The sequence below is a fragment of the Lagenorhynchus albirostris genome, chromosome 19, assembly GCF_949774975.1.
Source record: "Lagenorhynchus albirostris chromosome 19, mLagAlb1.1, whole genome shotgun sequence".
In the NCBI taxonomy this organism is placed as follows: Eukaryota; Metazoa; Chordata; class Mammalia; order Artiodactyla; family Delphinidae; genus Lagenorhynchus; species Lagenorhynchus albirostris.
This window is the reverse complement of record NC_083113.1, coordinates 18,647,044-18,674,220: the sequence shown is the minus strand read 5'-3', so window position 1 is coordinate 18,674,220 and position 27,177 is coordinate 18,647,044. Positions and strand designations below refer to the sequence as shown.

The 27,177-nt window shown below is 38.8% G+C and overlaps 1 long non-coding RNA gene across 1 annotated transcript; it reads right to left on the bottom strand.

Annotated features, from left to right (window-relative positions):
* Nucleotides 1–667: 667 nt before the first annotated feature.
* On the bottom strand, nt 668–27,146 carry LOC132510025 (uncharacterized). The gene is made up of 3 exons (XR_009537215.1): nt 26,985–27,146; nt 26,511–26,642; nt 668–937 (listed from the first exon to the last, which is right to left on the bottom strand). It is a non-coding gene; the product is annotated as an uncharacterized LOC132510025 (long non-coding RNA).
* Between the last annotated feature and the right edge of the window lie 31 nt (nt 27,147–27,177).

Genomic DNA, 27,177 nt, shown 5'->3' with positions numbered 1-27,177 from the left:
GGAGGCATGGGACCCACACTCGGCCAATTGCAGGCCAGTTGCCCGTGACCTTGGATCTTTTTTAAACTTTATTTATTTATTTTAATAGTTTTTGGCTGCTACGAGCGACATGCAGGATCTTAGTTCCCCGACCAGGGATCGAACCTGCGCTCCCTGCAGTGGAAGCCGAGTCTGAACCACTGGACCACCAGGGAAGTCTCCTTTTATATTTGCCGTGACCTTGGATCTTGAGTGAATGACGCAAGGATGGCGGACCATCTGCTGGCAGTAAAGACTGTGGTGGACAGAGGCCAGACTGAAGCAGCCACATCCTGATTGGGCTGCTCCAGGGATGAGGAAGTGACACATGTCCCTGAGAGCAGGTTTGTCTCCCATCAGGTCTGAGTGCCCACGAGAGCTTCCTGTAAACCTTCCAGTAGTTGATACAGTCCTAAATTTATTGTCCAATGTTTACCGGAAAAAATATCTTTTACTTTACCCTTTACCCCTGCATTTCACATTGATGGATATATAGTTCATGAAAAAAAAAACCAAAACACTAAAAACAAACTTTCTAGGGACAATCATCACTGAATCAGAAAGTGAAATCTGCTTTTAGGAAATTGTTGTTTACCTGCTCCGATGCTTTCTCCACAGGCTGAAGAGTGTCTGATGCTTACCTAATGAAGTTGAGAAATTCTGTGCTTTCTTCATTCCTCTGAAGTTACCTAAAGCTTAGTAATCACACAAGAAGCCACCAGGAGTCGTGGAGTCACGGGAGACGTCGGGCCATCCAGGTAGAGGGGGCTTTGGCTGAGGTGTGGAGGAGGGTGATGCCAGAGCACTGGATGTCCTGCTGGTTTTGCTCTGTGGGATGATGCAGGGAGAGGCTTCCCTGTATTTTGGCTCAGAACGCTGGCAAGATCTCAGCGGCAAAACCACAGCACCATGCCTGGTCCTGAAACGATGAAAGAATTAAGCCTAGGATAACCCACTTACTGGGTGAATGCTGAACCTCTCAGCACTGTTCATTATCTTCCACAGTGCGACTGGCTAATTCACAGAGTATATTTTTAGAGCACACCTGTCCCTTTAAACTCTCTTCCATAGTTACGGTGCAGAACTGGAACTTGAATTCACCAAAGCCAATTATTCCAGTTCCTTTTTCTTTTCAACTCGGAGTTTTTCATTTAAAAGTTGTCATGGGAAAATAACTCAATAAATCCCTTTAAGTATAGGGAAATAGGGCAATTACTGACATTTTTAAGAATTATTGAAACATTTTAAAGCTTTTTGATTTATGTTCTAAAGGACATAAGTAATCCTTTTTTCGTTTTGGAAGGGCTTCAGTTAATTTCAAGAACAGACACTGGCCCACAGACTGTTCAAATCTAATTAATTATCTGGCTGTGCCCACAACAGTCATACCTTCAAAACATTGTGGTTGTAGCTAATCATCTGAGATTCTCCCACACTGAAATAATTGCACACACCCTTTTGGCCCATGACAGATATATGTACGGGGTGAATTACAAGAAGGGACGGTGCAGTCCCAGAGGGAGATCAAGTTATGTGTGTTTATTAGTGACTCATCAATTTAGTCATGCATTAAATATTCAATATCTGATGTAAAACATTTTAAATCCTGAGGTAGTTCCTTGAAGCGAAACTACACAAGTCAGGTTAACCAATCACATTAGCAGCTTTGTACCAGAAATTAAATTAGAAAATCCCACAGCTGGGAAGAGCCATGGGGGAAGGATCCCAGGGATGGTGTGGCTCAGAAATCCATGGATGAACAAACCCGCCAAGGCTGGGTGGTGAGTTTCTTTCAGTTTATGATCAACAGGAAGCTGAGGGCCAGTCACCTTCGGCCACTAGAGACAATAACCCTTGCCCAGTGGCATTCACTTGGAGTTGAGTTACTGCCTCATGTGTACATCCAAAAATGAACAGAGAGTTTATGATTCATTCTCGCATTTAACCTAAAAACTTTACTTTTCCACGCACTGATAAACTTTAACACATAGGAGAAAAGAAAAAAATACTTGACCCTGAAACTTCTCTTGGAAAAGCTATTTAGGTTACCTGTAGTGAAGCAAAAGATCAAATGTGGCAGCCACACGTCAATCATTGCTGAGACCAAACCCTTTCTATTTCCCCATATAAAGACGTATTACACCACGTTTTAAAGAAATACCACAAGTCTTATCAGAGTCACAGTTGAGTAGTGGTATGTAGGTCTACCGTGCAAATACAAAAATAAGTGCTAGAGCAGGCCATGACATGCCACGTGCCCCATCAGATGCGTGTTTTCTTTCACACAGAAGTTTGGAATTCACCACTCCAGGGAAAAAAGACTGCTTGTCAGTCCAAAGCCTGGACACCAATCCTGGGGACCAGTTCAATGATAACGTTCATGTGTGACTCAAGTGGTTTCTAAAAGGCAAGAGAGCATCCCTGTGGGGCTCAGGTACTGTTGCCCTGTTTCCTACAGGTATCAGCTATGATCAAGAGAAGCTGGTTTCTTCGGAGGAGGACGCCCTGTGTGAGGTAAGAGAGAGGTGCGTGGCTGAACTAAGGTGTATTAACAGCAAAGCTGGACCGAGCAGGCCAAAAGACGGACTTCCGCACAGTTTTCATTGATGATTCAAGGGAAATCGGCGTTTGGACCTGAATGTCTGAGAATTACTGCAGTTCTGTCAGCAGGGTCTGTGACTTGTCTAGGGCTAATCTTCCGTTTTCCGGTGCCCTATATGCCAGACAAAACTGAAGTTGGCATTGTGTGCCCCAGACGAAGAGGACTCTTCCAGCACCAGCTCCATCTCTGAGCTGCTCCACTAGTTCCAAAATGCCCCCAGCTTTTTGCCTTCACCTTTTCAGCCACCAGAAAAAGAAATTCATGCTAAGGAACCAATTGCTGGTGAAAGATTAATTTGTGTGTGTGTGTGGCAGGGGCTGAGGGTGGGTGCTCATTATTCTAGGAAAAATAGTACCAAAAAAAAAGGGAATTGTAGTGAATCCATTTAAAACAGGAGCCAAAATTTCACATGACAGGGAAGAAAAGATATGATTAGGGCTTTGCCTTGAAAATTAAACAAGCATTACAAAAAGTTTTATTTTATATTTCAGAAAATGGGTTATAATTGCAGTCATGAACAGTTCTTACAATGAACAAAGAATGAGTCAGGTGGTGCTGGGGGAGGTTCTGTTTATGATGTGTGCTGACACTCTGTGGATTTCCCTTTAGACTGTCACAGTGTGAGGACAAAGAAGGTGACTTTATTAATTATCCCAAGAGCCTCCCTTTGCTCCTTAACTCACTCTTTCATGTCGGTATCCTTTATCCATTGATTTCCCTTCCTCAGTTGTTAACCTGTCTGAATCATGCCCCATCCACCTCTGACAATGGCTTTGCTTGTGATACAAACAATCAATATGACTTACACAGACTGTTTGAAATCTGGCCGCTTTGTTTTTTTCTCAATTTCACTTTGTGGTAGATCTGTTGTATGTATATCCCATTCCATTGCCAAGAAGACACTGACCCCTCAAAATGGTAACATGAAAGGCAAAATGGCTCCCTTGTTGGGTCAGGAGATGTGTAAATGAGGGTTTATTTTAACCATGGCCAACCCTTTTACCATGGCCATTCATATTTCCATGTTATGATTACTTCAGATTCCCTGAGCAACTTCATAAATATCATATTTCAGATAAAGAAATCCCCCTTCTACTTCTCAGAACCGAATGATTGCCCCTTTATTCTTTTCCAAAAATACAAGCCTTTAAAACTGTGAATTTTCCCGAGTAACTAGATCTATATTCTCAAAATTTAATATGTACTTTTCTATAATTATTTTCTAAGCATAAGTGAAATTGCCATTTTTATTATATCCAAAGATATGTTACATCCAAAAGGTTCTTAAAGACTGTTTGATTTTGATTTATAAGTTTGATTATTGTGTTGATCCTTTTTATTTATCATTTAGTTTTATTGCATTGTGGACACTGGAAGTTCTGTTTTTGGGGAATATATTCACATTTCTTTTATTGCCTAATGTAAATTTGTGTGTGTGTGTGTGTGTGTGTGTGTGTGTGTGTGTGTGTGTGTGTGTGAATATTCCATGGGCATTTGGAAAGAATGCATGTTCTTTGGCCAATTGATATATTTTATCTATTAGTTCAGAGTTATATGTTATTATTCAGATCTTCCATGTCTTTTTAAAATAACACATTTATTGAGGTATAATTAACATATCATACAATTTACTGACTTAAGGTATACAATTCAGTGTTTTTTGGTATACTCACAGAGTTGTACAAAAATTACCATATCTAATTTTAGCCTAATTTATCAAAATCAACTTCAGATTTGTAATGATTTAGTTCTAGTTAAATATAGAAACCTTACTCTTAAAAAGCTCCACTCCATCTCCTCTTTATGCAATTATTGTTATAAATGTTATATCTTTTTTTGACCTAAGATAGACTGCTAGATATTTCTTCAGCAAAGATGAGTTTATTTGAGATCAGCAGAGAATTGCAATTCGGGGTCTGCAGCCATGGCAAGCCACATGCAAGTCCCCACACAGCAAGGAAAGAAGAACATCTTTATAGAGGGGAAAAGGAAGTTGGGAGTGCTCTAGTAAACAGAGAGTCCATGCCTCTTCATTGGCTGAGTCCTTGCCAGGAAAGAAGAGGAGTCTTTGTCCTTCCTGTTGGGCTCTGCTATTGTCACAGGGCATGAGAGCTCCCCCTTCTGGTCTATCGACACTATTTAATTGAGGTTTATGATTATTAATTTTTTATACTTTATATGTTAAAACCCAACAATACATTATTATAATTAACTTTATGTAGTATCATATATTTTAAAGGAACAGAGAAGAAAGGTAAGCAAGTATATATTTATAGAGCTGTTATATTACCTTCTTACCCTTTCTTTTCTATTCATTTATTACTACAGATTTGGGTTGTCACCTTGTATGTTGCCTTACCCCAGTATACTTTGCTACCACCTTCCTTCTAGGTAATGTTATTGTCAAATATATTGTATGTCTGTATGTTATAAACCCAACAATACAATTATATTCACATTGTTTTATAATTCAGTTTAGGGAACACAGGAGAAGAAATATACAATTATGTATTGTTTTGAAATTACTACATAATTACCTTTACCAGCACTCTCTGAGTGTGTGTGTGTGTTTGTGTATTCAAATTACTGTCTGGGGTCACTTGCTCTCTGCCTGAATATTTCTTGTCATACAAGCGTGCTATCAATAAATTCTCTCAGGTTTTGTTTATCTGGGAATGTCTTTCTTTTGTCTTCATTTTTTTAGAGATAATTTTACTGGGTATAAGATTCGTGTTTGACAATATTTTACTGTCAGCACTTTGAATATATCATCTCAGTGCCTTCTGCTCTCCATTGTTTCTTATGAAAAGTCTGCTGTTAATCTTACTAGGGAGTCTGTGTGTGATGAGTTGTTTTCTTTTGCTGCTTTCATGATTTTATCTTTGTCTTAAAACATTTTAACTATGATATGTGTGAGTGTGAATCTCTTTCTTTATCATACTTGGAGTTGGTTAAGCTTCTTGGCATACACACACATATAATAGTGTGTCACATTTTTCTGAGGCTCTGTTAGTTTTTCTTCTTTATTTTGTTTTATTTTTTACTCTGTACTTCTGATAGGATAATCAATACTGACCTATCTTCAATTTCACTGATTTTATTTCTGCCAGTGGAAATCTTTTGTTGAGCCTCTCTAGTGAAGTTTTTATTTTAATTATTTTACTTTTCAGCTCCAGAATTTCTCTGTTGCTGTTTAAGTAATTTTATCTGTTTTTGATGTTCTCTATTTGATGAGACAATGTTATCCTTTCCTTTAATTCTTTACGTATGGCTTCTTTTCATTCTTTGAACATATTTATAATAGCTGTTTTGGAGTTTTTGTCTGCTATTTCACCATGGGGGTCCCTTCAATTCCATGCATTTTTCCTTGGCCTGTCAAAGAATAAAGGTATATTAAACTATCCCACTGAAAATGTGGTTTTGTACATTTTCACCTTTTGTTTTTAACTTTTAACTCTATAAAATTTAATGCTGTTACTATAGTAAGCACATAAAAGGTTTTTTTCTGCTATAGGGTTATTGAGTATTAAGCAGCTACAAATTAATATTTGTAAAATATGAGTTATAAATAACTATTGATATAACAAATATCAGAGTATGTACCCATCAAATTTAAGAAAAATAACATTATCACCAATTTTTCACTTTGTATTTTGAAGAATGATTTTGGAGAATTTATATTACTAGATGTAAAAACTTATCATTTTACCCTAATATGACAGTGTGATATTAGCACAAGGGCAGACAAACAGACTAATGGAACAGAACAGAGAGTCTGGAAATAAATCAGCACACATGTGGACACAATATATGATAAATGTGACAAATGTAGAGCAGTAGATTAGAGTTGTGGAAACTCATATATTAACCCTGTGTATATTATATAGTTACAAATATTTCCCCCTAGTTTGTACCTTATCTTTTAAACTTTTAGTTTAAACTTTTTCTTTTTTCTTTTCTTCCTTTTTTTTTATTACACAGGGTTTTTTGGAGGTTTTTTTTAGTTTTTTAATTTGTATGTCATCAAATCTGTTGATATTTTCTTCTTTGGATTCTAGGTCTCATGAATTATTTAGGAAAACTTCTGCAATCCAGGCTCATAAAAAATATTTTCCTCCAATGATTTAGAAAGGTGTGTATATATATATATATATTTTTTTTTTTAGACCCTCAATTCATCCAGAACTTCCTTTCATGTATAGTGTGTGGTAGGCATCTAACAAATAGCCCCTGTCACTTTCCTATTTGTTGACTGATCCTTTCTTTTCCCAGTAATTTAAAGGGCCACCTTTTTCATCTCCTAAATTTCTGTCTCAGCTTTGGGGTTCTTTGTCTAATCTTGGGCCAATATCACATTGTTTTAATAGCTATAAATTAATAGTCTATTTTGATTTCTGGTAAGACAAGTATCTATCTCTTCAGTATTTTTTCCCAAACCTGTAGTGAATTCAGAGGGCACCCTTTAAGGTCTTCTGAGTCTAGATGCACAGGCTGAAATCAGGCAGAGCACCCAGATAAGGTTCTAGAGAAACATCTTTGGTGCTGTGCTCCATAGAAACAAACATAAAACACACTGAACAGAATTACGATCTTCAGCTTCTACTGGGCCCCATGCTGCTCTGAAGTCTCATTTTTCCAGAATCAATTCTCTGTCCTGTTCTTCTTAGCTTCAATTTTACACTTAAACCATCCCTCCTCCATTTACTCCTCCAGGATGTACTTCCCTTCTTTGTTACAAAATAAAAACAAACCATAATATGGGGTATTAAAATGGAGAGAGAGAGTCCTGCCCTCTTCCTCCCAAGCTCTGTTAAGTGAGATCTGGTCCCATCCCCTCCCATCCCCTTAGGGAATAGCTCCTTTCTGCCCTGTGTTTCAACATGCCTATCCCTCTCACCCTAACACACACACACACACACACACACACACACACACACACACACACTCTTTCACTTCAGATTTCCTTGCAGCTGTCGTACTATCTCCTCTTGTTCAAAACCGCATTTCTAGAACAAGTTGTGTAAACTCATCATTTCTTCTCCTCCCACTCATTCCTCATTCTACTCAAAGGTCACCTGTCACTTCCTTATTGTTTAATCTTTGCTCATATTTCTGCCTCTGGTCTTGTTCTCCTTCAATCTGTTTCTCACTGTAGCAGCCAGAATAATCCTTTTAAGATGCCAATTTGAACACACGATTCCCCTCCTTAGAAAGCTTTCATGACTTCTTATTGATCTCAAGAAAAGATCCAAACTCTTTGAGGAGGCCTCCATTTTCCGTCTCCTCGGCCCTCTCCAGCCCTAAACTCTGGTCACACCATGTTTCTCACTGTCCCTGACTTCCTCACTGTGGCTTCACCTGGTCTTTCCTTCTGAACCTTTGTGTGGCTAATGCATACTTACCTTCATTACTCCAGCATGAAGATGGGAAGGCTTTCCTGACCACCACTCCAAGACCAGAGGAAGCGCCCCTTCTTGGTGTTTCCCTAGCACCTGGTACTTATCCCTATTATGTGGAGCCCATATCACACTGTTTATTTTTCTCTGTCTCCAACTAGGCTGAAAGCTCTTGAGAGCAGGGATCATTTCTTAATCATCATCTAGCCCCAACATTAGGTAAAGTGCCTAGCACATAGCACATGGACTATAGATATTGAAATGAATGAATAAATAGCTCCTCTATTAGCTTGAGAGTTCAGCATCATCTGTTTTTTTTTTAAAGTAAAGATGGCTGTTTGTTTGTTTATATTATGGTAAAAAAACACATATCATAAAATGTACCCTCTTAACCATGTTTAAGTGTACAGTTCAGTAGTGTTAAGTATATTTATATTGTTGTGAAACAGATCTCTGGAATGTTTTCTCTTGCAGAACTGGAACTCTATACCCATCAAACAACAGTTCCTCTTTGCCTCTTACCCCCAGCTCCTGGTAACCACCCTTCTACTTCCCATATCTACGAATCTGGCTACTTTAGATACCTCATATAATGGGATTGTATAGTATTTGTCCTTTTGTGACTGGCTATTTTCACTTAGCCTAATGTCTTCAGGGTTTATACATGTATGAGGAGGGAACACTTCTGAACTCATTCTATGAGGCCACCATCACCCTGATACCAAAATGAGACAAAGATATCACAAAAAAAGAAAATTATAGGCCAATATCACTGATGAACATAGATGTAAAAATCCTCAACAAAATACTAGCAAACCAAATCCAAAATACATTAAAAGGTTCATATACCATGATCAAGTGGCATTTATCCCAGGATGCAAGACTTTTTCAATATCTGCAAATCAATCAGTGTGATACACCACATTAACAAATTGAAGAATAAAAAACATATGATCACATCAATAGATGCAGAAAAAACTTGATAAAATTCAACATCCATTTATGATTAAAAAAAAAACTCTTCAGAAAGTGGGCATAGAGGAAACATACCTCAACATAAAAAAGGCCATATATGACAAACCCATAGCTAACATCATACTCAATGGTGAAAGGCTGGAAACATTACCTCAAGAGCAGGATGCCCACTCTCACCACTTTTATTCAACATGGTTTTGGAAGTCCTAGCCACAGCAATCAGAGAAGAAAAAGAAATAAAAGGAATCCAAATTGCAAAGGAAGAAGTAAAACTGTCACTGTTTGCAGATGTCATGATACTATACATAGAAATTCCTAAAGATGCCACCAGAAAACTACTAGAGGTCATCAGTGAATTTGGTAAAGTTGCAGGATACAAAATTAACATACAGAAATCTGTTGCATTTCTATACACTAACAATGAAATAGCAGAAAGAAATTAAGGAAACAATTCCATTCACCATCACATCAAAAAGAATAAAATATCTAGGAATAAACTTATTTAAAGAGGCAAAAGATGTGTACTCTGAAAACTATAAGACACTGATGAAAGAAATTGAAGATGACACAAACAGATGGAAAGATATAACATGTTCTTGGATTGGAAGAATCAATATTGTTAATATGACCATACTACCCAAGGCAATCTACAGACTGAATGCAATCCCTATCAAAATACCAATGGCATTTTTCACAGAACTAAAACAAGTAATTTTAAAATTTGTATGGAAACACAAAAGACCCCAAATAGCCAAAACAATCTTCAGAAAGAAGACCAGAGATGGAGGAATCATACTCCCTGACCTCAGACTATGCTACAAAGCTACAGTAAGCAAAACAGTATGGTGCTGGCACAAAAACACATTGATCAATGGAACAGGATAGAAAGCCCAGAAATAAACCCACACACTTATGGTCAATTAATCTACAACAAAAGAGGCAAGATTATATAAAGGAGAAACGACAGTCTCTTCAATAAGTGGTGCTGGGAAAACTGAAAAGCTACATGTAAAAGAATGAAATTAGAACATGTTCTAAGAACATACACAAAAATAAACTCAAAATGGCTTAAAGACCTGAATGTAAGACCAGATACTATAAAACCCCTAGAGGAAAACTTAGGCAGAACACTCTTTGACATAAATTGAAGCAATGCTTTTTTGGATCTGTCTCCTAAAGTAAAGGAAATAAAAGCAAAAATAAACAAATGAGATCTAATTAAACTTAAAAGTTTTTGCACAGCAAAGGAAACCACTGACAGAATGAAAAGAAACCTACTGAATGAGAGAAAATGTTTGCAAATGATATGACTGATAAGGGATTAACATCCAGTATATATAAACAGAAACAGCTCATACAACTCAACATCAAAAACAAAAAACCCAACTTAAAAATAGGCAGAAGGTTTGGGAGCTTCAAGATGGTGGAAGAGTAAGTCATGGAGATCACCTTCCTCCCCACAAATACATCAGAAATACATCTACATGTGGAACAACTCCTACAGAACACCTACTGAATGCTGGTAGAAGACCTCAGACCTCCCAAAAGGCAAGAAACTCCCCAAGTACCTGCGTAGGGCAGAAGAAAAAAGAAAAAACAGAGACAAAAGAATAGGGACAGGACCTGTGCCTCTGGGAGGGAGCTGTGAAGGAGGAAAAGTTTCCACACACTAGGAAACGCCTTTACTGGCGGAGACGGGGTGGGGGGGGGGGGTGCGGTTGGCGGCGGGAGCTTCAGAGCCATGGAGGAGAGCGCAGCAACAGAGCTGCAGACGGCAAAGCAGAGAGATTCCACACAGAAGATCTGTGCTGACCAGCATTCACCAGCCCAAGAGGCTTGTCTGCTCACCCTCTGGCTGGGATGGGTGGGGGCTGGGAGCTGAGGCTTGGGCTTCGGAGGTCAGATCCCAGGGAGAGGACTGGGTTTGGCTGCGTGAACACAGCCTGAAGGGGGCTAGTGCACCACAGCTAGCTGGGAGGGAGTCTGGGAAAAAGTCTGGACCTGCCTAAGAGGCAAGAGACCATTGTTTCCGGGTGCGCGAGGAGAGGGGATTCAGAGCACCACCTAAACGAGCTCCAGAGATGGGCGCAAGCCACGGCTATCAGCGCGGACCCCAGAGACGGGCATGAAATGCTAAGGCTGCTGCTGCAGCCACCAAGAAGCCTGTGTGCAAGCACAGGTCACTATCCACACCGCCCCTCCCGGGAGCCTGTGCAGCCCCCACTCCCAGGGTCCCGTGATCCAGGGACAACTTGCCCAGGAGAACACACGGTGCGCCTCAGGCTGTTGCAATGTCATGCCGGCCTCTGCCACCACAGTCTCGCCCCACATTCTGTACCCCTCCCTCCCCGCCCCCCCCCCAGCCTGAGTGAGCCAGAGCCCCCTAATTAGCTGCTACTTTAACCCCATCCTGTCTGGCGGGGGGCGGGGTGGGGGGGAAGATGGCCTCAGGCGACCTACACACAGAGATGGAGTCAAATCCAAAGCGGAAGCCCAGGACCTGTGAGAACAAAGAAGAGAAAGGGAAATCTCTCCCAGTAGCCTTAGGAGCAGCAGATTAAATCTCCACAAACAACTTGATGTACCCTGCATCTGTGGAATACATGAATAGACAATGAATCATCCCAAAATTGAGGCGGTGGACTTTGGGAGCAACGATATATATATTTTTTTCCTTTTTCTCTTTTTGTGAGTGTGTATGTGTATGCCTCTTTGCATGATTTTGTCTGTATAGCTTTGCTTTTACAATTTGTCCTAGGGTTCTGTCTGTCCATTGTTTTTTTGTTTCTTTTTTTAGTATAGATTTTAGTGCTTGTTATCATTGATGGATTTGTTTTTTGGTTTGGTTGCTCTCTTCTTTCTTTTCCTTTTATTATTACTTTTTAATTTTTTTTATTTTTAATAATTATTTTTTACTTTAATAACTTTATTTTGTTTTATTTATTTTTCTTTCTTTCTTTTTTTTTCTCCCTTTTATTCTGAGCCGTGTGGCTGACAGGGTCTTGGTGCTCCTGCCGGGTGTCAGGCCTGTGCCTCTAAGGTGGGAGAGCTGAGTTCAGGACATTGGTCCACCAGAGACCTGCCAGCTCCACATAATATCAAACAGCGAAAGCTCTCCCAGAGATCTTCATCTCAATGCTAAGACTCAGCTCCACTCAATGACCAGCAAGCTACAGTGCTGACACCCTATGCCAAACAACTAGCAAGACAGGAACACAACCTCACCCATTAGCACAGATGCTGCCTAAAATCATAATAAGGTCACAGACACCACAGACACACCAATGGTTGTGGCCCTGTCCACCAGAAAGACAAGACCCAGCCTCATCCACCAGAACACAGGCACCAGTCCCCTCCACCAGGAAGCCTACCCAACCCACTGAACCAACCTTAGCCACTGGGGGCAGACACCAAAAACAACAGGAACTACGAACCTGCCGGCTGTGAAGAGGAGACCCCAAACACAGTAAGTTAAGCAAAATGAGAAGACGGAGAAACACACAGCAGATGAAGGAGCAAGGTAAAAACCTACCAGACCAAATAAATGAAGAGGAAATAGTCAGTCTACCTCAAAAAGAATTCAGAATAATGATAGTAAAGATGATCCAAAATCTAGGAAATAGAATGGAGAAAATACAAGAAACGTTTAAAAAGGACCTAGAAGAACTAAAGGGCAAACAAACAATGATGAACAACACAATAAATGAAATTAAAAATTCTCTAGAAGGAATCAATAGCAGAATAACTGAGGCAGAAGAACGGATAAGTGACCTGGAAGATAAAATAGTGGTAATAACTACTGCAGAGCAGAATAAAGAAAAAAGAATGAAAAGAATTGAGGACAGTCTCAGAGACCTCTGGAACAACATTAAATGCACCAACATTAGAATTATAGGGGTCCCAGAAGAAGAAGAGAAAAAGAAAGGGACTGAGAAAATATTTGAAGAGATTATAGTTAAAAGCTTCCCTAATACGGGAAAGGAAATAGTTAATCAAGTCCAGGAAGCATAGAGAGTCCCATACAGGATAAATCCAAGGAGAAACGTGCCAAGACACATATTAATCAAACTATCAAAAATTAAATACAAAGAAAAAATATTAAAAGCAGCAAGGGGAAAACAACAAATAACAGACAAGGGAATCCCCATAAGGTTAACAGCTGATCTTTCAGCAGAAACTCTGCAAGCCAGAAGGGAGTGGCAGGACATATTTAAAGTGATGAAAGGGAAAAACCTACAACCAACATTACTCTACCCTGCAAGGATCTCATTCAGATTCGACAGAGAAATTAAAACCTTTACAGACAAGCAAAAGCTAAGAGAATTCAGCACCACCAAACCAGCTTTACAACAAATGCTAAAGGAACTTCTATAGGCAGGAAACACAAGAGGAGAAAAAGACCTACAATAACAAACCCAAAACTATTAAGAAAATGGTATTAGGAACATACATATCAATAATTACCTTAAATGTAAATGGATTAAATGCTCCAAACAAAAGACATAGAATGGCTGAATGGATACAAAAACAAGACCCGTATATATGCTGTGTGCAAGACACCCACTTCAGACCTAGGGACACATACAGACTGAAAGTGAGGGGATGGAAAAGAATATTCCATGCAAATGGAAATTAAAAGAAAGCTGGAGTAGCAATTCTCATATCAGACAAAATAGACTTTAAAATAAAGACTATTACAAGAGACAAAGAAGAACACGACATAATGATCAAGGGATCAATCCAAGAAGAAGATATAACAATTGTAAATATTTACGCACCCAACATAGGAGCATTGCCTCAATACGTGAGGCAAATGCTAACAGCCATAAAAGGGGAAATCGACAGCAACACAATCATAGTAGGGGACTTTAATAACACCCCACTTTCACCAATGGACAGATCATCTAAAATGAAAATAAATAAGGAAACACAAGCTATAAATGATACATTCAACAAGACGGACTTAATTGATATTTATAGGACATTCCATCCAAAAACAACAGAATACACTTTCTTCTAAAGTGCCCCTGTAACATTCTCCAGGATAGATCATTTCTTGGGTCATAAATCAAGCCTTGGTAAATTTAAGAAAATTGAAATTGTATCAAGTATATTTTCTGACAACAACGTTATGAGACTAGACATCAATTACACAAAAAATATCTGTAAAAAATACAAACACATGGAGGCTAAAAAATACACTACTTAATAACCAAAAGATCACTGAAGAAATCAAAGAGGACATCAACAAATATCTAGAAACAAATGACAATGAAAACACGATGACCCAAAACCTATGGGTTGCAGCAAAAGCAGTTCTAAGAGGGAAGTTTATAGCAATACAATCCTACCTCAAGAAACAAGAAACAACTCAAATAAACCATCTAAACTTATACCTAAAGCAATTAGAGAAAGAAGAACAAAAAAACCCTAAAGTTAGCAGAAGGAAAGAAATCATAAAAATCAAATCAGAAATAAATGAAAAAGAAATGAAGGAAACAATAGCAAAGATCAATAAAACTAAACGCTGGTTCTTTGAGAAGATAAACAAAATTGATAAACCATTAGCCAGATTCATCAAGAAAAAAAGGGAGAAGACTCAAATCAATAGAATTAGAAATGAAAAAGGAGAAGTAACAACTGACGCTGCAGAAATAAAAAGGATCATGAGAGATTACTACAAGCAACTATATGCCAATAAAATGGACAACCTGGAAGAAATGGACAAATTCTTAGAAAAGCACAACCTTCCAAGACTGAACCAGGAAGAAATAGAAAATATAAGCAGACCAATCACAAGCACTGAAATTGAGACTGTGATCAAAAATCTTCCAAAAAACAACAGCCCAGGACCAGATGGCTTCAAGGCGAATTCTAACAAACATTTAGAGAAGAGCTAACACCTGTCCTTCTCAAACTCTTCCAAAATATAGCAGAGGGAGGAGCACTCCCAAACTCATTCTATGAGGCCACCATCACCCTGATACCAAAACCAGACAAAGATGTCACAAAGAAAGGAAAGTACAGGCCAATATCACTGATGAACATAGATGCAAAAATCCTCAACAAAATACTAGCAAGCAGAATCCAACAGCACAATAAAGGGATCATACACCATGATCAAGTGGGGTTTATCCCAGGAATGCAAGGATTCTTCAATATACACAAATCAATCAACGTGATAAACCATATTAACAAACTGAAGGATAAAAACCATATGATCATCTCAATAGATGCAGGAAAAGCTTTTGACAAAATTCAACACCGATTTATGATAAAAACCCTCCAGAAAGTAGGCATAGAGGGAACTTACCTCAACACAATAAAGGCCATATATGACAAGCCCACAGCCAACATTGTTCTCAATGGTGAAAAACTGAAACCATTTCCACCAAGATCAGGAACAAGACAAGGCTGTCCACTCTCACCACTATTATTCAACTTAGTTTTGGAAGTTTTAGCCACAGCGATCAGAGAAGAAAAGAAATAAAAGGAATCCAAATTGGAAAAGAAGAAGTAAAGCTGTCACTGTTTGCAGATGACATGATACTATACATAGAGAATCCTAAAGACGCTACCAGAAAACGACTAGAGCTAATCAATGAATTTGGTAAAGTAGCAAGATACAAAATTAACTCACAGGAATCTCTTGCATTCCTATATATTAATGATGAAAAAGCTGAAAGAGAAATTAGGGAAACACTCCCATTTACCAGAGCAACAAAAAGAATAAAATACCTAGGAATAAACCTACCTAAGGAGACAAAAGACCTGTATGCAGTAAACTATAGGACACTGATGAAAGAAATTAAAGATGATACAAATAGATAGAGAGATATACCATGTTCTTAGATAGGAAGAATCAACATTGTGAAAATGACTATATGACCCAAAGCAATCTACAAATTCAGTGTAATCCCTATCAAACTACCAATGGCATTTTCCACAGAACTAGAATGAAAAATTTCACAACTTGTATGGAAACACAAAAGACCCTGAATAGCCAAAGCAATCTTGGGAAAGAAAAATGTAGCTGGAGGAATCAGGTTCCCAGACTTCAGACTATACTACAAAGCTACAGTAATCAAGACAGTATGGTACTGGCACAAAAACAAAAAAATAGATCAATGGAATAGGATAGAAAGCCCAGAGATAAATCCACACACATATGGTCACCTTATTTTTGATAAAGGAGGCAAGAATATACAATGGAGAAAAGACAGCCTCTTCAATAAGTGGTGCTGGGAAAACCAGACAGCTACATGTAAAAGAATGAAATTAGAACACTCCTTAGCAACATACACAAAAATAAACTGAAAATGAATTAAAGACTTAAATGTAAGGCCAGACACTATAAAACTCTTAGAGGAAAACATAGGCAGAACACTCTATGATATAATTCACAGCAAAATCCTTTTTGACCCACCTCCTAGAGAAATGGAAATAAAAATAAACAAATGGGATCTAATGAAACTTAAAAACTTTTGCACAGCAAAGGAAACCATAAACAAGACAAAAAGACAACCCTCAATGGGAGAAAATATTTGCAAATGAAGCAACTGACAAACGATTAATCTCCAAATTTTACAAGCAGCTCATGCAGCTCAATATCAAAAAAACAAACAACCCAATCCAAAACCAGGCAGAAGACCTAAATAGACATTTCTCCAAAGAAGATATACAGATTGCTAACAAACACATGAAAGGATGCTCAACATCATTAATCATTAGAGAAATGCAAATTAAAACTACAATGATGTATCACCTCACACCAGTCAGAATGGCCATCATCAAAAAATCTACAAACAATAAATGCTGGAGAGGGTGTGGAGAAAAGGGAACCCTCTTGCACTGTTGGTGGGAATGTAAATTGATACAGCCACTATGGAGAAGAGTATGGAGGTTCCTTAAAAAACTAAAAATAGAATTACTGTATGACACAGCAATCCCACTACTGGGCATATACCCTGAGAGAACCATAATTCAAAAAAAGTCATGTACCACAATGTTCATTGCAGCTCTATTTACAATAGCCAGGACATGGAAGCACCCTAAGTGTCCATCGACAGATGAATGGATAAAGAAGCTGTGGTATATATACATATATATATATATATATATATATATATATATATATATATATATACACACACACACACACACAATGGAATTCTACTCAGCCATTAAAAAAAGGAAGTTTTGCCATTTGCAGCAACATGGATGAACTTGGAGGGCATTATCCTAAGTGAAATAAGTCAGACAGAGAAAGACAAATACTGCATGATATCACTTATGTGGAATCTAAAAAATATAAAAAACTAGTGAATATAACAAAACAGAAGCAGACTCACAGATATAGAGAACAAACTAGTGGTTACCAGGGGGGAGGGGGGAGGGGCAATGTAGGGGTGGGAGAATAGGAGGTACAAACTTTTGGATGTAAGATAGGCTCAAGGATGTACTGTACAACACAGAGGATATAGCCAATATTTTGTAGTAACTGTAAGTGGAAAGTAACCTTTAAAAATTGTATAAAAAATTTTTTTAATTAAAATAAAGTTTCATGCATGTAGCATGTTAGAGTATTTCCTTCCGTTTTGAGGCTGTCTAGTATTCCATTGTATGTATATACCACTTTTTGTTTGTCCATTCATCCACTTATGGACGTTTGTGTTGCCTCCATACATCAGTGATTTTTTTATGATTTTCTACAGTATTTATAATTCTGTTTTTTCACAAGTTTCTGAACCTACAACATTCAAATTCTGTTTTTTCACAAGTTTCTGAACCTACAACATTCAAATTATAGATAATATATGCAAGTATATGCTTTATAGAAATAAAAAGAGCTTTATTAAATATAAGCTTTTGTTACTACTATAAAGTTATTCACACTTTTTCTAATAAAAAAACTCATCATTAAAATGTATACATTTTAATATGTATTTCACTGTATAAATCCTCATTAAAAATAAGAAACACTTATGTAAGATTTGGTATCAGTCTAATTTATACAGAAGAATGGATCCAATAAGACTGATCTTTGTAAGTCAATTTTTAAACTTAGAAGTATAAAAATCTTGAGAGTCATGAATACATTAATGAATGAACATTCATTTAGAATATATATATATTATATATATATATTCCAAAGCTGTGTGTATATCTTTTTGAAAGAAAGAACACAAGTCATTATTCTTGGTTTTGTTCAAATACCAGACAGCCCGGAGGAGTACATTTTTAATCAACACCTGAGATCAGGTGGGATGGATAGAGTTCTCTGCCCTAATGGTCCAATTACAGTGCAATCCATGCAAATAGGCATTTAGTTCCTCAAGGGATAAGAAGAGAAAAGAAAGAAAGGTGACAAAAAAAAATCCAATAATAGTCCCAGATATAATCCTGTTACTTTAAGGCAATTACCTATGTTAGGAATATCTTTTCTTCCAAACATCACCTTCATTCCTTCTTGTTGATTTTGAGAAATGGGTCACCACTCGTTGGGGCTCATCTGAATGGACATTTAGATGAAATCTCTCTTTCTCTGCTATTGTAAACATTATGTAATATACTTCCTTGTATTTTTGCATGCATGTATGATGATCTTCTTAGAATAAATGACTAAATTGGAATGGCCATGTCAAAGGGTACACCACACACTTCTAGGGTTTTTACTGCAAATTGCCAAGTGGCCTTCCAGAAAGGTTTTACCAAACTACTTTCCCACTGACCATATGTGAAGTGCCAATTTCCTTACCTTCTCGCTAACATCATTTATTAACATTCTTTTTGGTGATTTATAATCAAAGACAAAATTTGCTATCTTATTGATTTAATTGCATTTGTTTGATGATAATAAGGTAATTTATTTTTCAAGTCTCAGTCCATTAGTGTTTTTTGTGAAATGCTTGTCCATGTCCCTTGCCCTTTTTTATATTGTGGTGTTCATCTTTTGATTATTGATTTTTTTAATTTAATTTAATTTATTTTTTATACAGCAGGTTCTTATTAGTTATCTATTTTATACATGTTAGTGTATATATGTCCATCCCAATCTCCTAATTCATCCCACCACCACCACCCTGCCTCCCCGCTCTCCCCCTTGGTGTCCATACATTAGTTCTCTACATCTGTGTCTCTGTTTCTGCCTTGCAAACCAGCTCATCTGTACCATTTTTCTAGATTCCACATATATGCGTTAATATACGATATTTGTTTTTTTCTTTCTGACTTACTTCACTCTGAATGACATTCTCTCAGTCTGTCGACATCTCTACAAATGACCCAATTTCGTTCCTTTTTATGGCTGAGTAATATTCCTGTATATTGATTATTGATTTTTAAGAGTTACTTGTATGATAAGGAAATTTATTATATGTTCCAAATATTTCTCCAGTTTCTCATTTGTTACTAATTTTATTTATGGTGTATTTTTATATCCAAAAGTTTCAAGTATTTACGTGCTCAACTCTATGAATTGTTTTCTTTGTCTTTTTTGATTTGGAAGTCAATTTTATGTAAACTCCGTGTGGCAGGTTTCTATCCTGTAAGGGAGCAACTTGCTAACCTCTGTGATAGCCTTGGGGCAGGGCTTGAGTGCTAATCAGGGAAATTTTTCTTACTGTCTCGTGTACTTGGGGAGCCTTAACTCCTGCTGGCCTTTGGCTCCTCTCTGGCCATGATAACCGTTGGTATCTGCCTAGAACACAGGCAGAGGGAGGAGTGCCTGTCTCTTTACACAATGGCTGCTTCCACTCCCAACACCCCAGCAAAAATGCTGGTCTGACCATAGAACACTGGTCAAAATTAGGAAATTAACATTGACACAATACATACTATTACCAAATCTATAGGCTCAATCAGATTTTCTCCAGTTATCCCACTAATGTCCTTTTGCTGGTCCAGAATCCAGTGCAGCATCCTGTGTTGCCTTTGGTTGTCATGTCTCCTTAGTCTCCTCCAACCTGGGACAATTTCTCGGCTTTTCTTTGTCTTCCACGACCTTGACATTTTTGAAGAGTACTGGTCAGTTGTTTCATAGAAAGTCCTTCAATTTGTATCTGAAATTTTCTCATGATTGGATTGAGGTTATTTATAAATTTTCACAGGAATGCCTTTCTCAGTGCCTCATAACAGGGGTTCATGAGGTCAATGTGTCTTAGTCCTGCTGATGTTAACTTTGATTACTTGGTGGTAATCTTCCAGGTTTCTGGTAGTATCTTCCAGGTTTATGGAAGTTATTTTTCCCATTGTAATTAGTAAGTATCTTGTGAGAAGATACTTTGAGAATATACAGATATTTTGTTTCTCATTATACTTTCACCCATTGGTTTTAACATTAATTGATGATTCGTGCCTGCAACAATTATACTGCTGTGCTTATCTAATGGTGACTTGCTGTTTCAGCCATTCTTTCTACATTTATTAATTGGGCTTTGTGGTAAGGAAGAGCTGTTTCTTCTCTGCCATTTATTTGTTTAATTATTTATATCAGTATAAAGTAATAGATATTTATTTTATTCTGTGAATTATAATCTATTGTTATTATTTATTTTGTTAATCAAATTGTACCAGATTTGGTCATTGGGAACTTCTTCAAATTAACACATATGTTCTTTTGATATACTCCTACCATTTTTTTTTTTTTTTTAGCATTTCTTTACTTCCTGGAACCACAAGGTATGCCAGATTCTTCTTGTCTTTTCCCTGCCCAACTCTGGAATCAACCACTTCTCCAATGAGCCCTAGTTCTTCTCATTAAAGAAAGATATTTAGAAACCATGATTTGGTCTCTAGGTAGGATCATTGCTACTGGGGTGTCATTGCTTTTAGAGAACAAAATCTAGAGAACACATAGAGAGAACATATATATCCTCACACACACACACCTACACACACATCTGTATTTATTTATATATCTATCAATCTATGAATATACTACAAATCATGAATTCATTCTGATAGCCTCTGATTCCAACACCACAGGGTTCATTCTAGTCTTGCTCTTTTTTTATTTGTAACTCCTTTCTCCAAAGTGAGAAACCTGTTCTCATTATCCAAATGTATTTACTTAATTGATCAGTCCTAACATATACATAAAATAGTTTCGGAATTTCTAACCAATACCCCTTTGAAAAACTTAGTAACTAGTGCATATCATCGGTGTACAGTTCTTTTTGTATTTTGCCTATCCAATCAAAATACTGTGTTCTGAAGCTACTCAGGTTAGGTCCTTTCTTTCTTTCTTTCTTAATATTAATTTATTTATTTGGCTGCGCCGGTCTTTGTTGCCTCACACGGGATCTTCGTTGCCGCGTGTGGGATCTTTAGTTGCGGCATGTGGGATCTTAGTTGAAGTATGCACGTGGGATCTAGTTCCCTGACCAGGGATCAAACCCGGGCCCCCTGCATTGGGAGCATGGAGTCTTAACCACTGGACAACCAAGGAAGTCCCTTCGCCACAGTTGTTCATTTGTAGTACAGTTAGGTTATTGGTTACTGTTTGTACAACATTTCATTTTGGGTTCCTCCCACATCCTGGTTAGTGTTAACTATTTGTTTCTGGGGTTTGTGAAATCTCACCACAGTTCTCAGAGTCAGAGATATACAAAAAGGTATATTCACAGAGGTATCACTCGCTCCCTCATCCCTCCTACCCGCTTCCTACTCTCCCATTCTTTCTATCTCAGTCCCATCCACCCCTCATAGGTAACCAATATCATTAGTTTCTGATTTATTTGTCCAGTGTTTCCTTTGCGTGACTGATCCCCTGCCAGTCTTGATGGTAAATGGACAAGAGCAGCAGCCAAAGTCTTAAAAGGTCATGGAAATGAAGGTGAAGGTTACCCCAACAGGTAAGTTTCTTAGACTAGGAGACGTGCTGGCCAAGGCTGAGGGGACTCTAGAAGGGGGACTGATAAATTTGATACAATATCCAATAAAGTCCCTACTTTATTTGTATTTCCTTAGTTTTTACCCAATGTCCTTTTTCTGTTCTAGGATCCCACCCAGGATACCACATTACATTTGGTTGTCACGTCCCCTTAGGATTCTCCAGACTTCCTCTGACTTTCCTTGTTTTCGATGACCTTGACAGTTTTGAGGTGTGCTGGTCAGATAACACTTTGTAGAATGCCCTTCTATTGGAATTTGTGTGGTGTTTTTCTCATAGTTAGGCTACCGTGAGTTCTTGGGAGGTCAAGTGCCATTTTCATCTCATTATAGCAACATGGCTTATGTCTAATTGATGGTGACCTTGCTCACCTGGCTGAGGTAGTGTTTGTCAGGTTTCTCCACTATAAAGTTTCTCTTTATTTTTCCCTTTCATGCTCTGCTCTTCAGAAGGAAGTCACTATGTGCAGCCCATACATAAGGAGTGAAGAATGATTCTCCCCCATCTGAGGGCAGAGCATCTACATAAATTATTTGGAATTCTTCTGCACGGGAGACTCATCTCTTCTCCAACATTTATTTATTTACCTCAACATGGACTCTTGGGTATTTCTTTTATACTCTGGGTTATAATTCAATACTACATTAGTTGTTTTCCACTCAAATTGGTATTAGGACTCTTTGGGCATTAGGGGCTCTTCCATTTGCTTCCTGTTCCCCTTTGACACGCTATTTTGGACTGAATGTTTGTGTCTTACCCTTCCCCTGCCACATGCATATGTTGACCCCCTAATCCCAAATATGTTGGTATTTAGAGATAGGCATTTGGGCAGTAATTAGGGTTAGATGAGCTCATGAGGACCCTCTTATAATGGGATTAGTGCCTTTATAAGAAGAGACACTGGAGAGCATGTCTCTCTCTCTCCCAGCACCCACACAAAGATCACGTGAGCACACAGTGAGATGGTGGCCGCCTACATACCAAGAGAAGAGGCCTTGGAATAAAATTTACCTTGTTGGCACTTTGATCTTGGACTTGCCAGCCTCCAGAACCGTGAGAAAGAAATCTCTGTTGTTTAAGCCACCCAGTCTATGATGCTTTGTTATGGCAGCCTGAGCTAAGACACATACCCTCATTGTCTTACTTTTTGAGTGTTCGTTACTTTCTGGCATTGCAAGATGCTCCAGGTTCATCTTGTGTATTTCCTGCGTCAATCCTAGAATCAGCCATTTCTCCAAGGAGCCCAGGTGCTATTACTGGAGAATGTTATTAGAAACCAAGAACAGAGTCCTAGGTAGCAAATTCTTTTTGGATGGACAGATTATTTTGTACCTGCTATGTGCCAGGCACTATGTCAGCTTCTTTTCATGTCAGTTTACTTGATCCTCATAACAATTCTATGAGGAATTTACTGTTAACCCTCTCTACAGATGGGGAACAGAGGTTTAGCTAGGTAAATGCTAGCCAGCATCACCTTGTTCTGTCTCCAAAACCCATCACACCACTATGATGGAGACTGGTATCACATATGTCACAAATAGACAAACCAAAAAACCCTCTGTTTATCTTCAATTTTGTGCTTCATAGGCACTGGAATAACTTGCATTACAATCAATATGTAACAGGTAATCATTGCTTATTCAGTGGGGTGACGATATAAGAATAAGACCCTCCTAGGCCCACAACATGATACAGATTACCTCTCCTGATATGTACAGATGTCACGCCACTCTTATGAGCACGGATGCATGCAGCTCTCCTCATGTGTGCAATCTGTACCTAACTTCATGTGCTCACAAGGTACACACCACAGTACACACCGATCCTTGTGTGCACAGATGACATGTACTACCCTTAAATGTACAGGTGACATGTCTTAACTCACAAAATAATGAAATCCGACACGTGGAAAAGTGCTTTATAATGGACATTCACCCTATTTGCCACCCGTTCAAGTTTAAACTATGTCAGATTTTTCTCTTTCACGCACAGGACCTGCTTATGAAATTTGGGGATGTCCTAAGACAACTGTTTAGCATCTTAGCTGTTATGATTCTAAATAGTGCTTCCAAAGGTAAAATTGGAGGTTTAAATTTTGCCCTCAAGGATGGAGAATCATATGATACAGGAAAGGACAGATCAGATAACCAGAGTGATTAAGGCTCTGTCAGAGTGACCACGGTGTGAGCTGGTGTTTGAAGTGGATATTGATGGATTCGTCTGCTCAGCACTCCCTTTTCCTCTGGAAAGTGCCTCTGCCATCCCATCCACAGCTGCCATGTTAGTACATCGTGACCTGGTCCTGGCCATGTGACCATTCCAGGGAAGAGCACTTGATCCAGCTGGACCAACCCCAGAGTCCTTGCCTAGGACTTTTGTAAGAGGAACTTAAACGGTGAGTGGGCCTTTCTCTAGTGACCAAAGCTGTGAACACTGAGGCTGTTAGTGGCCGTGTGAAGAAAGAATAATGCCCTAAAGTCTTTGACCAAATCCTTCTTTATGCTAAGTCTACTCGGGGATGGTTTCCAGTTACTTCCTATCAAAACAGCCCTAACCAATGCAGAATGATGGCCAATCACTGTCCTGTGATTGCTAACATACCAGAAAACATATCTACTGAGACTCAAACCTGTGACAGATATTATCTCAATTCTCAAAATGCTATATAGCTATAGTCCAGATCTGTCAAAGGTGGTAAATTTGGTATATTAATTTTTCAGAAATTTTCCAAATACACATTTATGATACTTAAGTATTATCCTAAGTACTTAAGACACATTTAAGATAAATACTTAAGTATGCATAGTAAACGTCTATTGATCTGGCTTTCAAACAGTAAGAGATTTCAAATTACTAAACTTTTTCTCCACTCTGCGGAAAGAAGTGAAATGATAAGATGTGGTAACTAAGGGGATTATTCTAAAAACGACTTTTGAGATACCCTAACGAGTCAACATCACCTTCAATATTGTGAATATTTCAGTGCCTGAATCATCAAAGCAATATTAAGCACAGCACGACTTTGTTTTGAAGTGTATTTTAGTCTATTACAATTCTATGGATATAATTTGTTTATAATTCATGAATGAGTATCATGGTAATCACAGCTAATACTTTTGAGCTCCTGCCATGTATCAGTAGGGCAGTGTTCTAGAGCACTTTTATCAACTCCTTAATCCTCACAACAATTCTATTGGATAGACACTGTTCTGCCCATTTGCAGAAGACAGAGAGGTTAAGTAATTTGCCTGAGGTCACACACCAGTAAGAGGTGAAGCTGTGAACAGAACAGCCTGACACTAGAGTCCATACCTGTTAGGTAACTAAGTAGTTAACTGTAGTAGCTCTCGGGTAACTAGCCTATTCAATTAGCAGGAGATCCTACTTCTCAAGTCCTTTGGAGGGGATTTTAATGTACTACTTTACAAATTCTTTGGATTTGCAGACTACATATCAGGTATCAGTGAGGCAGAGATCCATGCAGGAAATTTTTCTTTGATTATAGTGACTTGCGTCCCTGTGACTTGCAAGACACAACATGGTGGATCTCCTCAAACTAGAGACAGCTCCACCAGGCTCTCTTCATTTCCTTATGGTGAGAGCAAGTCTTTCAGAGGATTCCCATCTCTCTTAGGGTAAGAATCTGAACTCTTCTCAGGCCACAAGTCCCTGTCCATCTCATCAGTCTCCTCCGGGGCACTGTGCTTCAGCCAAAGAAAGGTGTTTCTCCCATCTCAAGACCTTTAGATAAGACAGTCCCTCTAACTTGAAGGCACATCCACTTCATCTGTGCCACCTAGGCAAATCCTGCTCATCTTTCCATAACCCACAGACCAGGTTTGATTTCCTTCTTATAATCTCTCGCAGCATCTTGTACTTCCTTCTTGTAATAGCTGTGAAAATGGTAATTAGAAAATTGTGCGGTTACTGAATGTCTGTCTCCCTGCCTCTAAGCGTAAGCTCCATGTGGACAGGGACTGCTTGTCTTGTTTGTTGCTGATTCCCCACAGCTTAGCATATAGTTGGCACCAAATAAATATTTGTAAACTGAGAAGACAGAATTACCAGCTACCAGCTGAAGAGGAAATAAATACTCTAGTCTCCTTGGCATTGACTAATCCGCTGAGTGTGGAAGAAGGCCTGCCCAGACAGACACAGAGCAGCTTGGCAAAGTGGTTAGCAAACCAGGGGATAAATGAACATCTCTATATGGTTGTGTTTTTTTTTTCTGTATAATTTTTAAAGTGATTAGGACATGGTGAGTGTAAAATTATAATTTTGTGAGCAACAAAATCGAATCCAGTTTTAATAGTGCTAAAATCTTGATCAAAGAAATTTCAACTCAGAACACTAAGGGCCAAAGTGAAAGAAACGTACTGGTTTTGATGATATTGTGTCATTCTACCAAGTCTGCTTCTGTGGTATTCAGTGTTCACGTTTAGTTGCAGCCCTCTTAATTTTTATATCTTTATTTTTTTCGCAAATGTTTTATCACCTCTTTACTGATTCCTCGAAACCGTCTTATGCGGAGAGGTGATGCCATGGCCTGGGTGATGAAGAAACCTTTCCTCTTTCAAAGACTCCAGTTTTTAGACGATAAGAATTGCTAAAAAGGAAGCAATCAAACCTGTCTGCCTCCACCCAGCGCGCTGCTTCCCAGTTGTAATACGCTTTCAGATCCTCCTGTGAATCGTCTTAGATAAATAAGGCTGGTTTGCCATCCATTTTTTTTTGAGTTCACGTCTCTCAATCTGTTCACCTGGAGGATAGCACAAGGGAATTGATCGTGTAAATTCATTTCTCCGTAACCACAGTCAGCACCAGTGACATCAACACTAATCCTACGCTGGGAAAATTTTGCACCCTTCGTCTTTCAACAAGTTTGCAGCTGCCTTCAAGAGCCGTGAGGTCCAGGACTTCTCTCCAGGCTCCCTCCGAGGGGCGCGGGCCGTCGGCAGTGAAGCGACCGTCGGGCGCCCCGCGTCCCGGGAGGCGAGTCTGGTGGGCCGTTCCGGGAAAATGTCCCCGGCAGCGACTCTGAGGCGGGGCTCCCCGAGGTCTTGGTGAAACCAAAACAGAAATCGATGGTTCAAAACATCACCTCAGCAAATTGTGTTTTCCAAAGACAGGTGTTGCCTTCACGAGGCTACGGTTCTCCAATGCCTCCAACTTTCACAGAACCTTTCTCGCAGCGGGTCGCCTACCGCTGGGGTGCCGCCCAGCGCAATAGGCCGGGGAACCCCAGTCCGTCGCTCCCGCCTCGCCCGCCCCACCGCTCAGTGGGCTACGCCTCC